This window comes from Cryptomeria japonica, chromosome 10 (genome assembly GCF_030272615.1).
Source record: "Cryptomeria japonica chromosome 10, Sugi_1.0, whole genome shotgun sequence".
NCBI classification, from domain to species: domain Eukaryota; kingdom Viridiplantae; phylum Streptophyta; class Pinopsida; order Cupressales; family Cupressaceae; genus Cryptomeria; species Cryptomeria japonica.
In genome coordinates, this window is record NC_081414.1 from 711,934,221 (window position 1) to 711,949,581 (window position 15,361).

Here is a 15,361-nt window from a genome sequence, read left to right on the forward strand (position 1 = left end):
ATAAGTGGTGTTGGTGAAGCTTTTGGTAGAAATTCATGATGTTTTTAGTGATCATATTCTAGACTTGGTGGATGGAGATCATTTCTTTAGAGCGTGGACCTATATTGGGTCCCGGTTGATCTAGGTTATTGACCGACTTAATGTAATGTGTGAATTAGACCTCTCAATGTGATTCAAGGATGTCTTATGTGTTGAATATTATTTGTTTGGTCTAAGGCCAACATGTTTTGTAATTATGTAATTGGTTTATTGTTTGGTGGCCAACCTGATTGTTTATGGTTGAGGGTTTGTATATATATGATATAAGATCTCATTGTAGATCATCATTGGTATAAGGTCAAGGAATGGGATATGGATATGCAATGCGTGAATAATGTAATATCATTCAGGCAGAGGATTTGGTCGATTATTGGAGATCGAATTGGGTTCATGTAAGAGGATTTAGTCCTCTGGTATTAAGCTTAACTAGAATTGTACTTAGGCATAGGAGATGTTATCTTTGTAGTTCATTCCTTCTTCCAGATTGTAGTTTGGATTTCTATGTAGTTAGTGAGACTCCTTTTGTGATGAGCAGTGGGCTCTAGGTTGTTGGCCTTCCTGCAAGTGTAGGCCCCTCAATTGTAATTCACATACTTACTGCAGAAGTATTATCTGATTGTGGGTAGGCTTCTCACTATGGTTTTTCCCTTTACCAGGTTTTCTATGTATAAAACTTGGTGTCATGTAGATGGTATTTATTCTGTGATTATTGTTTATTCTTAATTGGTTTAACTGCTATTGTGGTATTTTGTTTAAACTTTCTGGTATTAAAGTTTTAATTGCTAAATGTTTTGATAATCTGTGACAACCGATTCATCCCCCCCTCTCAATTGTCTTCTAGATATTTGAATTGTCTAAAATATTCATTGTTTATTTTGAGTTTATTTTGGGTCAAATTTGAAGAAAGAGCATGGATAAAAGGAGGTGGAACTGTTGGAAACTGACTGTTAAATTAAGTTACCGATTCTTCATTAAAACCCCTAAATCCTGATTCTACTTGGGTCCTAGTCTGAGCTTGATTCCCCTTGGATTCCTCCAAGGTCCTTCTTACGTGGTTGGGTCCTCAATGATTATTCATCATCTATTGTGCCTAATTTTGGGGTAAATTAATAAAGTGGTGTTGGCTGCAAAGTGTACAATTTAAATTGCTATCTCATATATGCTGCAACCTTTTGTAAGGGGTGTGATCTGACCCAAACTGATATTCAAATTGCAATTCTCATAAATAGACAGCCTGCCATCATTGGTGCAATCTGATCTTTATTTTTATTTTTGTTGATTTCTTCATACTGTCATAAGGATGTGAAACTGCTATTGGTGATTTCTTATTGGTCAACTGGTTATCATATTGATTAGTAATCAGCTCTGAGATCTTCCAATAGTTATAGTGGCATTATTTATCACTAGATTTTATCATCCTACTCTCTTGATGACTAGATTTGGTATCATCAATATTATTTTGAGGGTTTCAAGACCTAATTGAGCATCATTAATCAAATCAATTTATGCATCTATGTAGTTCACTATATGTGTGTTTACTTTGATTTCATTTCAGTCTGTCATAAACTAAATAAATTCAAGATTACATTTTCTCTCAGCTAATTTTATATCATTGGAGTAGATTTTATGTCATATATATATATATATATATATTTGTGTGTGTGTTTTTTTTTTTTTTGTGTGTGTACAGGCATACCCATACCCATACCCAAGGATTTTTTTTGTCAATTTCGTGAATCCATACCCGATTCTATATTTGTATGCGTACTTGAATCGGTAACTTAGTTGTTAAATTATCTAAAAGCCATATTGTCTCATGTATGACCTATGAGGGGTTTCTAACTGATGTAGAACTAATGAAATTGTTGTCAAAACTCCACCTTTTCAAGCCTCAAACTGATGATGAACATAGAAATCCACATTTTCTCTAAAAGCTAATGCTTGAACTGATGAATGATACTAAGAACTTGGATTATAACTTGAAGTTCACTTAACTGAAACTCCCACCCTTTAGTCATGTCCATGTGAATGTTTATGGTAGTCCAATCTCCTAACAAATACTATCATGACTACACTTTTATTTCTCATAAAAGGTGATCATATCTCCATGTTACATTGTCTAATCTCAAACTTACTGTCACGTGCCTCTTTATTTAGAACCTGATTTCTATCACAATCCTTATTCTTCTGTCCCACTGTATCACCATTATATTGTGCCTCTGTACATGCCTTATGACTATTACATCTTTGAATGCCTTTAAGTTCTTTTTCTTCTTTGATAGAATTGATCTTCTTATCTCTCTATGATTGTACTTTATCTTTGATTTTCTTTGCGACAAGGCTTTTATGGACTACAATTGGCCTTATGATGGCATTGTCTACTTTGTGCTCTACAATATTCTCATGTCTCCAACTCAGATGATTATCTCTTATGACTAGATATATCTTTGTAAGTTCTTTCTTTGTTAATCATTATCTCCTTGAGCTGTGTATGCCTAAGACTGAAATATTATTCTTGATAGTCTTGATGCTCACTATTTTGCAGATTTTTCCTTAGGCACGTGCACTATCACATGTTTCCCTTTAAATAAGGTCTAGGACTATACCTAACCCTACACTATTATCCATGACTGCACAATGAGTTCTAGGTCTCTATCTTTGTAATATCCTCCTTTGATAGTATTTTTAAACAACAATATGACTATCTGTATGACTATTTATGAATGCTTTATGTACTCACTGCAAGACATTTTTGGCATTTACTATTATGATTCCTTATGATAAGTCTTCTTGCACATGCATTTTCTAGCTATTTCATCTTTATCTTCTTGATAATGAAGTACCTACTATGCTTAATTCTTTATAAGAACATTAACATTAATGCTAATGATATTAATCCTTTGTAATCAGAAAAATTCAACCCGATGATAACATCGACAAGTAGAAGCATGTGATCGGGATAGCATACACTATTTAATTCCATCGGTAGAACACACACTAGCGGAAATGGAGAAATATTATCTTGCGGATAGCCAATGAGTCTATCAGTATGACTTATCTTGATGGACATTGGCAAAAAGTAAAATGCATTGGCAAAGGTTACAACGATAAAGGGTCATCGGTGTAGACAAAAGCAGTCGGGATTTTTTTTTTTTAAATCTTGGGGAAGGTCGAAATTCCGAAAAACACTACAAGACAACTGACAATGTTGTCATACCTGCGACGATAAAAATGTTGCATGATGCAGCCTCATTCGTTGTCTTAATCATTGAAATTCTGAAATATCCTTGAAGATGGTCCATCCGTAGAACACACACTAGCGGCAATGGATAAATCATGTCTTGCTGATAGCCAATGAGGCTATCAGTAAGACTTATCCCAATGGAAACTGGAAAAAGTAAAATGCATTGGCAAAGGTTAGAAGTTAGAGGGTCATCAGCAAAGATTATGGTGATAAAGGATGCAACGAGGTTAGAATTTTGACGCGTCCTCATCAAACAAACATGTTGCCTAGCAGAAAAGAAGAAATATTGTCTTGCCAATAGCCGATGATGCTAGCGGTAAGATTTATCCTGATGGACACTGCCAAAGTAAAAATGCATGTCGAAAAAGGTTACAATGATAAATAAAGGGTCATCAGAAAAGGTTATGACGATAAAGAATGCACCAAGATCGGAAGTTTGACATCTCCTCATCAAAAAAAGATATCGCGGGTGTATAGAAATGCCCAACGTGGTGTTGTCTAATTTTCAATGTGAAACTTGTCATTGGAATCACCAATGAAAAATAGCGACGAACAAATACGTCAGAATTATGTCGTTTAGTGTTCTAAATTCCAACAAACGGTCATCAAAAAACTGCTCCAAATGTACTAGTGAGATTATGAGATAATATATTCCTTTGTTCAAAAGCATGTTCTTGTTGTGATTAGAATCTTGAAAATGTTTAAGCCTTTGATTTCTAGTAGTAAAGTTAATGTTTTAGTAGCCCATCCAGATGTCAAAGACATCTTATTGACAAGGGATTTAAATGATAAAAGGACATGATGGATTACTAAGGTTATGGAATTTGATGTTGATATCAACATTACTAAGCTTGCTAGAGGCAGAGGTTTGTGTGAAGAAATGGCTTCAACCCCTGAAGAGGCAAAAGAAACTAAAACAAAAGTTGTTTTAGTTAATGGTAATGAGTTTCAGAATGCTGCCCCTATGACAAATGTAGGTTGGGTTCATGATATGACCCATTTTCTACAAACTGGTGAGTTCCCACCTGGTTTGGAGAGAGATAAAAGGAGATATTTAAGGTTAGAGTTCATTCCATTTGTTTTAGTTGAGGGTATTCTATTTAGAAAGGATATTAATGGTGTACTTTTGAGGTGCATAGATTCAAATCAAACAAAGAAGGTACTTCATGAGTTCCATGATGGAATTTTAGGGGGTCATTTTTGTCCAAGGACAACTTCTTGGAAGATCATGAGGGCTGGCTATTATTGGCCAAGTTTGTTTAAAGATGCCCATGCTTGGGCAAGGAAGTGTGTGAAATGTTCTCTTTTTGCTCTAAAAAAAGAAGCTGCCAGCTATGCCTTTGCAGCCTATTCAAGTTGAGAAACCCTTTATGAGATTGGGCATTGATTTTATTGGACCAATAAATCCACCTTCCAGTGCAAGTTACCCGTGGATACTTGCAGCAACTGATTACTTTACAAGATGGACCAAAGTAATGGCCTTGAAAGAAGCCAATGAGTCTTCTGATCTAAACTTTTATGAAGATCCAGTAAGCAGGTTTGGAGTACTTGAATCAATCATCTCAAATAATGCCTTGGCATTTGTTGGGTTGAGAGTAATTGATTGTGCTATAAGAAATGAGATTCACTTGATTACTTCTTCATATTATTACCCGCAAGGTAATGATTTGGTTGAGAGTACAAATAAAAACTTGATCAAGATCATCAAGAGGACTATGGAAGAGAACCAGAGAGTTTGGCACACAAAGTTGAAATCTGCACTTTTGACAGATAAAATAACTCCTAAAATATCAATTGGGAACTCTCCATATACATTGGTTTATGGCAAAGAGGCAAGAATGCCTTTATCTATAGAGTTTATAGCCCATGACATTGTATATCAACTAGAATTGTTTGAAGAACAGGACCCCATGTCTATTACATATGCTAAACTCATGGAGCCTGAAGAGCAATGAGATAAAGCAATGAAATCAATGGAATATCATCAGCTTAAAACCAAGACATTTTTTGACAAGAGAGCTAATCCACAAGTTTTTAGGGAAGGTGATGTTGTGCTCAAATGGGATGAGTTGAAAAGTAGGCCAGGGAAACATACAAAGTTTGATAATTTCTGGAATGGTTCTTTTGTAATCACTCAATTCAAGGAGCGCAATGCATTCCAACTTTCAACAATGGAAGGAGAAGTTCTTCCAATCACTGTTAATGAGATTCACCTCAAACTTTGTTTTGAAGTATGACCTACCTTTGTACATGATAGGTTAGGTTTTATGCTTTAAATAAGTGTTGTTGCACTATAGTTTTGATGTCTTTTGCATTTCCCTAAGTGCTATTTCAGCATATATAGAGTAGTTTTGGTGGTTGTGTTTCTTGTTTTCAATAAGTCTTTAGGTTAGAGTTGCAAAGGGTTTGATAAGTTTTACTGTTGTCTTCCTACCTAATTGATTGAGCACACATATACAGTTTATGATAGTAGAACTTGTGTTATACTATCACAAATCATACATTCATACTCAATTAGTTAGGGAAAATGATAACAGTCGATTCAAGAAGTTGTTTTGAGTCCACTTAGTATAGGAGATAACTCTCACAAGCCTATCAAGTGAATATCCACAATCCATGATAGTGAAGTCTCATATTTCATTATTACAAATTATAAACCTGTACTTAAATAAACCAGCAAGGGTTATTTTTTGCACTAAGTTGTGCTCAGTCATAATTACTAAATGACTCTATGCCTAATAGACTTGTCTAGGCTACTGGTTTTAATGTTTAGCGGGCAAACATTTAGTAGAAATTGCTAAAAGTGTTACCAGATTTTCACCTACAGGCTCAATCAAGTAGAGCCACTAAGTTTCAAATAAAATGGTACATTTTACTTAACTTTCTATGATATTCAGTCATATAAATGTAATAAATTTTTATAATATTACAAAGATATAAATTCATTGCATTCATACATGTGAATGAAACATACAAGATTTCACAATCTTTTCAAAAATATAATTCTTATTGAATGTAATAAAAAAATGTGAGTTGAGTAGAGAGTTATTTGTATATATTCATTGTAAAACAAATGACTTTAAAGGTGTAATTATGAATATTTAATTCATTTTGTTATAATTCAATGCAAGTAGAGGTGGCTAAAGGTTTTTTGCCAAGTGTTCAAGTCAAAGAAGGGGTGACAATTGAATTAATGAGAGATTCCAAGCATATAGGGCATGTCTGCTAAGGATATAGGGGCGGTTGTTTTCAGTTAGCCAACACATGCCAAAGATTTAAGGGGTTTGCTTTGACCTTTTAAAAGCACTTTTGAGAGAATTTTTGAGTTTTTTTAGCTTGCCTTTATGGACGACTTGGTCAAATTTGACCATTTCAACCTTTTTGATCACTTTTGAAGATGGATTGACTTGTTAGATTTGAGGGTTATTGTTACATTTGACCCCAGTTTGTTAGAGATCCCTAATTTTTGGAGGCAGATAGAAGAGGATATATTCATGTTTGTACTCATTTTTCAGTTAGTTCTTGATTGTGCAGATTTGGGTCTTAGTGACTTTTGACAGTCCTTTGTCTAGTTTTGACATATTTTTGTAACTCATATATTTTGATATATGCAAAAGCTACCTTGAAGACTATTTTGACAGTATCATTACCTTCTTATCATTTTTAGAGTTGTGTACTTTTATGTGATTGATCCAATTATTAGTGAAGTGTTTTCATCTTCCTTATGATTTTGTCTCATTTTTCATACCTTCTTTGTGAGAGGTGCATTATGCAGGTTGCAAATTTTATTTAGATAAATGTGATGAGTTCTCTATTGTGAAATTTTTCTTCCATTATTGAACAAGTACATTCAAATCTTTCTATGAAATGTTTGTGTATGTGCATGTTAAGATGAGTTGTGTAAGTTCATTTGTGTCAACCTAGTATTTAAGTGTCTAGTTTTCTAAGTATCCTAACTTGAAGTTTAGTGTATCACTTAGTGTTTTATTTTTCAATCATACTTTTTTTATTTTTCAGTTCTCTCTCCCTTTTCCTTGCAAGTTAACAGTGACTTTAAGTAATAACCAACTAGGAACTGGCCTTATCCAAAGGTTCAGTATAGTTATAGGTGACCCACAACCTTGGAGTGATCCAAGGTATCTCTAGAAAGCTAAGTTTTATAACTTTGCATAGGCTACATTTATTGGAGATAACAAATGTCTTATATGTAGAAGGTCTAAAGCATAATATTTTGAGTGTTGGATAGATGGTTTACAATGAATATGATTTACAATTCAAGAATGGCAAGTGTAAGATCTTGAGTGGTTCTCGAATTGAGATTGCATTAGGTACAAAGACTGGAGGTAATATATTTCACTTGAATACTGGTGGTAAAAGTTGTTTGATTGCTCAGATTGATGAAAGTTGGTTATTGCATAGAATGGTGTGTCATGTAAATTTTGATTGTATGATTAACATAAATTCTACTCAAGCAGTGAGAGATATTCCTAAGTTGGTAAATCCTACTAATCTGATATGTAAGGAATGTCAATTAGGGAGGCAGACAAGAGTTTCTTTCAAAAGAAAATAGTATAGTTCTAATGGAATATTGGATCTTGTGCATACTAATTTGTGTGGTCCTTCTAGAGTGAGAAGCTTGCAGGGAGATAGTTATTTCATGTTGTTGATTGATGATTATTCAAGGATGATGTGAGCTACTTTCTTAAGGGATAAGTCTGAAGCATTGGAGAAGCTCAAGATTTTCAAAGTTATGGTTGAGACAGAGACTGGATTGAAGCTGAGTGTCTGATATCTGACAGAGGTGATGAGTTTAATGCATTTTGTGAAGATCATCGGGTGAAGAGATAGTTATTTGCTTCGTGGACCCCTCAGTGGAATGGTGTTGTGGAGAGGAAGAATAAAACAATTCAGGAAGCTACTAGAATGATGATGATTGAAGAAAATGTTCTGCATATATATTGGAGAGAAGATGTGAGTACTGTTGTATACACTTTTAACTGGGTGCGTATCAAAGATGATATCGATAAGAATCCTTATGAGTTATGCTTTGGCCATGTTCCTATAGTTAGATATTTCAAAATTTTTGGTAGTAAATGCTATATCAAAAGAGATGAACATCTAGGGAAGTTTGATGCTAGATGTGATGAAGGAATTTTCTTGGTTATTCTACTATGAGAAAGACCTACCTGTGTTATAATAAGAGATTGAGAAATATAGTTGAGAGCACTAATGTGAAGGTTGGTGAAGGTAATGAGTATCAACCCAGATCCTTTGGATATGATTCAAATGATAAAGATCTCAATTCAGGTAAAGGAAAGCAAGTGCAGACCTAGAATCAAACTCAGATTGCTCCAGAAGATCCTGAGAATAAAGGAGAAGGTACAAGTGCTAGTGTAGAAGAGAGAGTTCAAGAGTCCAAAAAATCAAGAAAATCCTAAGACTCCTAGGTATGTGAGGTTGAATCATTTAGAGAATCTGATCATAGGTGATAAGAATAAAGGTGTGATGACTAGGAGAATAATTGATGAAGAGTTTTTCTTGATTTATAAGTTTGAACCTAAAGATGTTAATGAAGAATGCAAAGATGAAAATTTGGTTAAAGCAATTGAAGAAGAATTGAACCAGATTGAGAAGAATAATACATGGATTATTGTTCCCATACCTAAGGATAAAAATTTAATTAGAACTAAATGGATGTTTCAGAATAAATTGGATGAAAAAGGTGAAGTTGTTAGGAATAAAGAAAGTCTTGTTTGTAAGGGTTATTCTCAAATGGAAGGAATTGATTTTGAGGAGACTTTTTCTCTAGTAGCTAGAATTGAAGCAGTTAGATTATTTCTTGCTTATGTTGTTTGCAAATATTTAAAAATTTATCAAGTGGATGTCAAGTCAGTCTTTTTTAATGGAGAGATGGAAGAGGAAGTTTATATTGAGCAACTAAATGAATTTTAATTGACAAATCAGAAAGATATGGTTTAGAGGTTGAAGAAATCACTGTATGGATTGAAGCAAGCCCCAAGAGATTGGTATGCCAGATTTGATTTAAGTATTTGACGAAGCTTTAATTCAATAAAGGTACTATTGATAGTAATATGTATTTCAAGATTGATCATGATAACATCTTAATTGTTGAAGTTTTTGTTGATGACATTATTTTTGTTGGAAATGATGGTTTGTGCAAGAAGTTTGCTGATGATATGCAAAATGAGTTTGAGATGTCTATGATTGGTGAGATGAAATTATTTTTGGGATTGCAAATTACTTAGTTGGATAAAGATATTTTTATCTCTCGGTCTAAGTATGTGAAGGAATTGTTGAAGAAGTTTGGGTCAGATGATTCAAAGCTAGTTGGTACACCTATGGTGTGTTGGATTATTGGGGAGATTGTTAGATTTGGTTGTTCATTGCTGCTACTAGGATATGTTGTTTTCATTGATGTCAACATATTACTGTGAGTTTGGGAAGATTTTTTGGTCCACTTTCATAGTTTGGTTTTGTTCATCATTGTTTTGCAGAATCTGGTATTTCCTCCGGCATATTCCGGTGTGGTCAGATCTTGTGTTGAGACTTTGGATTATTGTTTGGTATGATCTTGTGTATCTTCATTTCAGATTGTTTTTGATTTGGTGCTCCACAATTTATCTTTCCTTGTGACAGTTGCTGATTGGTTGTGTTGTTGAGTTTTGATATGTTTATTGATGAAGATTTGAAAAGAGGTGTTGGTACAACTGTTCGAAATGGTTCTAACATTCTTGTTGGTGTTTCCTAGTTGTGTCCTATTTGTTTTGGTGATCTACATTGATCATTGTGCAATTTTTTGGTGATTTCTATGAATCGGTGATGATTTGTGTGTTATGTAGTATTTCTGGTAGTGTAGCATGATGTAGATGATCTTGGCAGAATTTCTAGTGGTGTTGCATGTTTGGGAATTTGAATTAGGTCCATGCTATGTAATTTAAATCATAATATTGGTCTAGTGGTTGATCTTTGTATTGTGCAATGTAATTTTTTTAATTATGCATTGAGGGTTGAGGGTTTAGCCGACCTTGTTATCAAGGTTGATGATTTGTATGTATAGGTGAGATGCTTATTTAATTTAGCTGTCACTATTGTGTCTGCATTATTAGAGAGAGGTGAATGTGAAAACAAGGATATATCATTCAGCAAAGTGTTCTGGTGTTTTTGGTGTTGCAGAGCAAATAATTGTGCTTAACCGGAACTATCATCAGGCATTTGTAGATGCTATTATTGGAGTTCATTCCTTCTGGATTGTAGTATGAATCATATTGTAAGTCAGTGAGACTTCCCTAAAGGTTGTATCCTTTCAGGCATATATCTTTTGAGTAGTGAGCTCTAGGTAGTGTGCTTGGATGCATGTGCATTCCCCATTGTAATATTTTCACATACTATTACAGAGTATCATCTTACTATGGGTAGGTTCCCACCATGGCTTTTCCCTTAACTGAGTTTTCCATGTCAAAATTTTGGTGTTGTGTGTTGTGTGTTGTGCTGTTAATTTTCTTATCTATCTATTACTATAGTTTATCAGTTTATGTTTTGAAGTTTAATTTGTTGGGATCCGATGAAGACTGATTCACCCCCCCTCCCAGTCTTCCTTCTTGATTGCTGCTAACATGGTGACTGGATGTAAGTTGACTAAGGATGATCATCATTCTCTGAAATCAAATCAGACCAAATATAGATCTATTATTAGTGTATTGTTGTATTTCACTCAGACTAGATTGGATATTATGAATGTTGTTTGTCTTGTTGCTAGATTTCAAGTTGATCCTAAGGAGTCTCATGTTGTAGATGTGAAAATAATTTTTAGATATTTGAAAGGGACAATTGATTTTGGTTTATGGTATCCTAAAGATTATGACTTTACTTTAAGTGCTTTTACTAATGTTGATTGGCCAGGTGATGTTGATGACAAATAGAGTACCAGTGGTGGTGCATTTTTCTTGGGTAAGAAGTTAGTTTCATGGATGAGCAAGAATCAAAATGCAATTTCTTTATCTACTGCAAAAATTGAATATATTGTTGATACTATAAATTATACCTAGGTGGTATGGATGAAATAGGTGTTGAAGGATATCAGAGTTGATTTTGATGACCCTACTACTATATACTATGATAACTCAAGTGCTATCAACATTTCTAAGAATTTGGTGTTGCATTCAAATACTAAGCATATATTAATCAAGTTTCATTTCTTGAGAGAAAAGGTATGTGAATGAGAAGGAAGTTAGATTGGAGTATGTATCTGCAAAGGAACAAATTGTAGATATCTTCACGAAGCCTTTGCCTAAAGATACATTTGAGTATCTCGGAGAGATGCTAGGGGTGATTGCCCCTCCTAATGAGAATTAAGATGCATTGAGTTGCATCAGTCTGATGGACTTAACAGAGATATCTTGTGATCCAGATTGATGAGTGAGGGTGCTACTCAGGGGGAGTAGTCAGTGTTGTGGTTCAGATGTTCAGATTTGTGAGTTAGTTCTAAGGGGGAGAAAATCATGATTTGCATATGTACCTTTTGTATTGATGTCAAAGGGGGAGAGAGTGTTGGCATTTGCATGAAGATTACATTAATGATATGTTATGTTGTCATTGATGTCAATTGAACCAGTAATGGTATTTATGATATTGTTGATATTGTTGTTGTTATTGATATTGGCTTGTAACTGGTAGGAAGAGCTTTGTGGAAGATGTTGTAAACTGGTATGTTAAGTTTGTGAGTTGAACTGGTAAACCGGTGTATAAGGTTAAACCCTTTTCTATGCAATGTAATGGGTAAACCCTACCAGTTGTTTTTTGTTGAACCCTAACCGATCAAGTTTGTTGGTTTAAGATCTAATGTTGAGTGGTAATGATGGAGACAGGTGTGATCATTGAATGAGGATTAGTTTAGATTGATTTGGCACGTTTGTTTGTTGTCTAGGGAATGAGAAAAGTGGATTGCATCTAATACATAGTGCATGATGAGTTACAAAGTCCGATGAAGCGGTGATCATGGAGCGGTTGGAATTTTCTTGAAGAATGTGAAGAGATTGTTATGATTTCTAACGGTCAAGATTGAACCAACTTCTTTTTAATCTCTATGAGAGAATTAGGTTTTTGTTGTGTTACCCACCTAATTGATTTGTATTTAAGGTCGATGAAGTTATTTGTAAGAGTGTTGGAAAAGTGTTGGCTAAAAACCAGTTGAGTGTGTGGTTGCCTAACCAGAGAATGGATCTGCAGTTTGAGTGAAAGCAGATTGAAGCTTAAAAGGATCTGATCAAGCAAATGTAGTGTGTAACGCATGTAAAATTCATCTTAATAACAATGTACCAATTAGAAATCAAGGGGAAATCACGAATCCCTATCTAATCAAAGAATCTAACAAACAAGACAATGAAATAATGCAATATCAAGAAATAAGAATTATAAATCATTCAAATCAAACTAAAACTCCCTATTCCAAGATTGCATATCACTTCCATTGCTCTTCTCTTCTCTATGGTATGATGGCTCTTAGATATTGCGCTGGTAACCTACAAGTGACACAAAGATTCAAATTTCATGATTATTGAAAATGGAGATTGGATGCTCATTTTATAGAAAATTGAAGAAGATTGATTGAAAGGTAGAATAGATTGATCAGGAGGTGGAACTCAGGTGAGCTCTCATGAAAATTGATAGTTGAACTGCTGATTGTAGGAGTGAAACATAATAGATTGAATAGATTAATTAAGTTAACTGATTGAGAAAAAGTTGTCTGAAGGAAGAGAAAGAATGATTGGAGGAAATAAAGAGGATGACAAAGAAAGCTTAATTTAGAAAAAGTTAACGGAAAGATAGAAATAGAGATGGGAGAGATAAATGATTTAATTAATTGATTGATTTAATTAATTAATTTAGCATGTGCTTGCATTTAGATTTATATTTTCAATTTAATCTTTGCATGATATTTATTCAAATAATTGAATTTATTTTAATTCAATTTAGTATTTGAATATATTAAGAACTTGACTTTGATATTCAATTTGCTTTTTGAAGTCATGCACATGTAATTGAATTTGGAAGAAATTAGAAGAATATGAAATTAAATGAAATTAAATGAAATTAGAATTTGGGGATTTGGAATTGGAGAATTAATTAGTTAATTAAATAATTTAAAGAAACTATTTAATTATTTAGAAATTGAATTTAATTAAATAATAAAGACTATTGAATTTAAAGGATTAAATCATAATTAATTAAATAATAAATATTTAATTAATATTTAGAAGAGGGTTGAATGATTAGTTGATCGCAGAGATAGAAATTGAAATTGAATTTATTTAAATCATAAAGATTATTTAAATTGGGGATTAAAAATCAGAATTAATTAGCTAATTAAATAATTTAAAGAAACTATTTAATTATTTAGAAATTGAATTTAATTAAATAATAAATATTTAATTAACATTAGAAAATGGTTAAAATGATTAAATGATGAAAGAATAAAAATAGAATAATTAGTAAGATGATGAGGAAATATGAAATTAGAAGAATAAGATTAATTAAATAATTAAATAATTAAATAATTAAAGAATTATTTAATCAATTAGAGGAATAATTAATACATGATCAATGAGACATTTTTAGGTGTCTACATTTGCCCCTCTTTGAGACAATGTCGGAACGACATTGTTTCAAAGAAAACAAAAAAGTATGCCCCGATGATACTTAGGGTGTAATGCCCCCTCGAGAGATTGTTTGTGCATAAAAGACATGAATGATCTCACAAAAAAAGAAGAATGTGAGATGAAAGATAGAAGAATGGTTAGCTGATTAGAGATATAGATATGTGATGTGAAGATGAAATTGAGATAGAATATGAGAGAATAGACCTTAGAATGAAATAGAATCATGAATTAGAAGCAATTGAAGATGATTAATTGAAAATGATTTAGAAAGAGATGATGAGAAAAGAATCAACAAACTAGCAAAAGCAAATGAGATGAAATGAGAAAGAAATTGAATGAATCATGAACTTGTGTCATTTATTTTATTGCGCCAATATACATTCATCACTGAGCCTTATTATTGAACAATGAAGCTTAGCACATCAGGGTATAAGGAACCAAGATGTAAAGATATCTCATTGAAGAAACAAACACGTAGCAGACAAACAACAAACAAAGAAAAAGATAATGCCCATCATGGCTCCTCTAGTTACTTGTGGACATTCTTGAGTAGCATAGGAATATAATCTGTCGCCAAATGATAAAAGATAAAGATTGACCCGGACAAAATTCAACAGCTATACTGACCTTGTGCCTTCGTTCTTAGTTGCTTAATGTGATGGTTGATAATGTATGATCTCAGAAAGTTGTGGACCCTGTTTAAGACTGACTTGTCTGATTTTGAGTGTATCATCTTATGTTTAAGACAAGATAATTATCATGTTGATATGGATATGATGCGATTGATAAGACAATTTGATCAGTTGATTGCAGATGTTTGACTCGATAGTTGCATCCTTTGTTAACTTCGTGCAAAGTGTTTGCTAGATATCTGCTAGGGTATTTGTTTCTCACAAGACATTTAATTTTTATGTTTTTTTTTTGATTGATTGATTTTCGATTTTTAGTTCTTTTCCAAGAGCTTTTTCGATGTTTTTTGGATTATGTAGATCAATATTTGAATGTTTTTGGTTAATTTTCTCAGGATCATATTTGAATGTTTTTGAATGATTTTTTCAGGATCGTATTTGAATGTTTTTGAATGATTTTTTCACTATCGTATTTGAATGTTTTTGAATGATTTTTTCAGGATCGTATTTGAATGTTTTTGAATGATTTTTTCAGGACTTTATATGATTTTTTGGATTTTTTTCAAGACTTTATATGAATGTTTTTGGGTGATTTTTTCAGGATCATATTTGAATGTTTTTGAATAATTTTTTCAAGACTTTATATGATTTTTTTGGATTTTTTCAAGACTTTATATGATTTTTTGGGATTTTTTCAAGACTTTATATGATTTTTGGATTTTTTCAGTTATGCCCCCAGTGTACAGACTTGTATGACATGATGATCTGTAGGA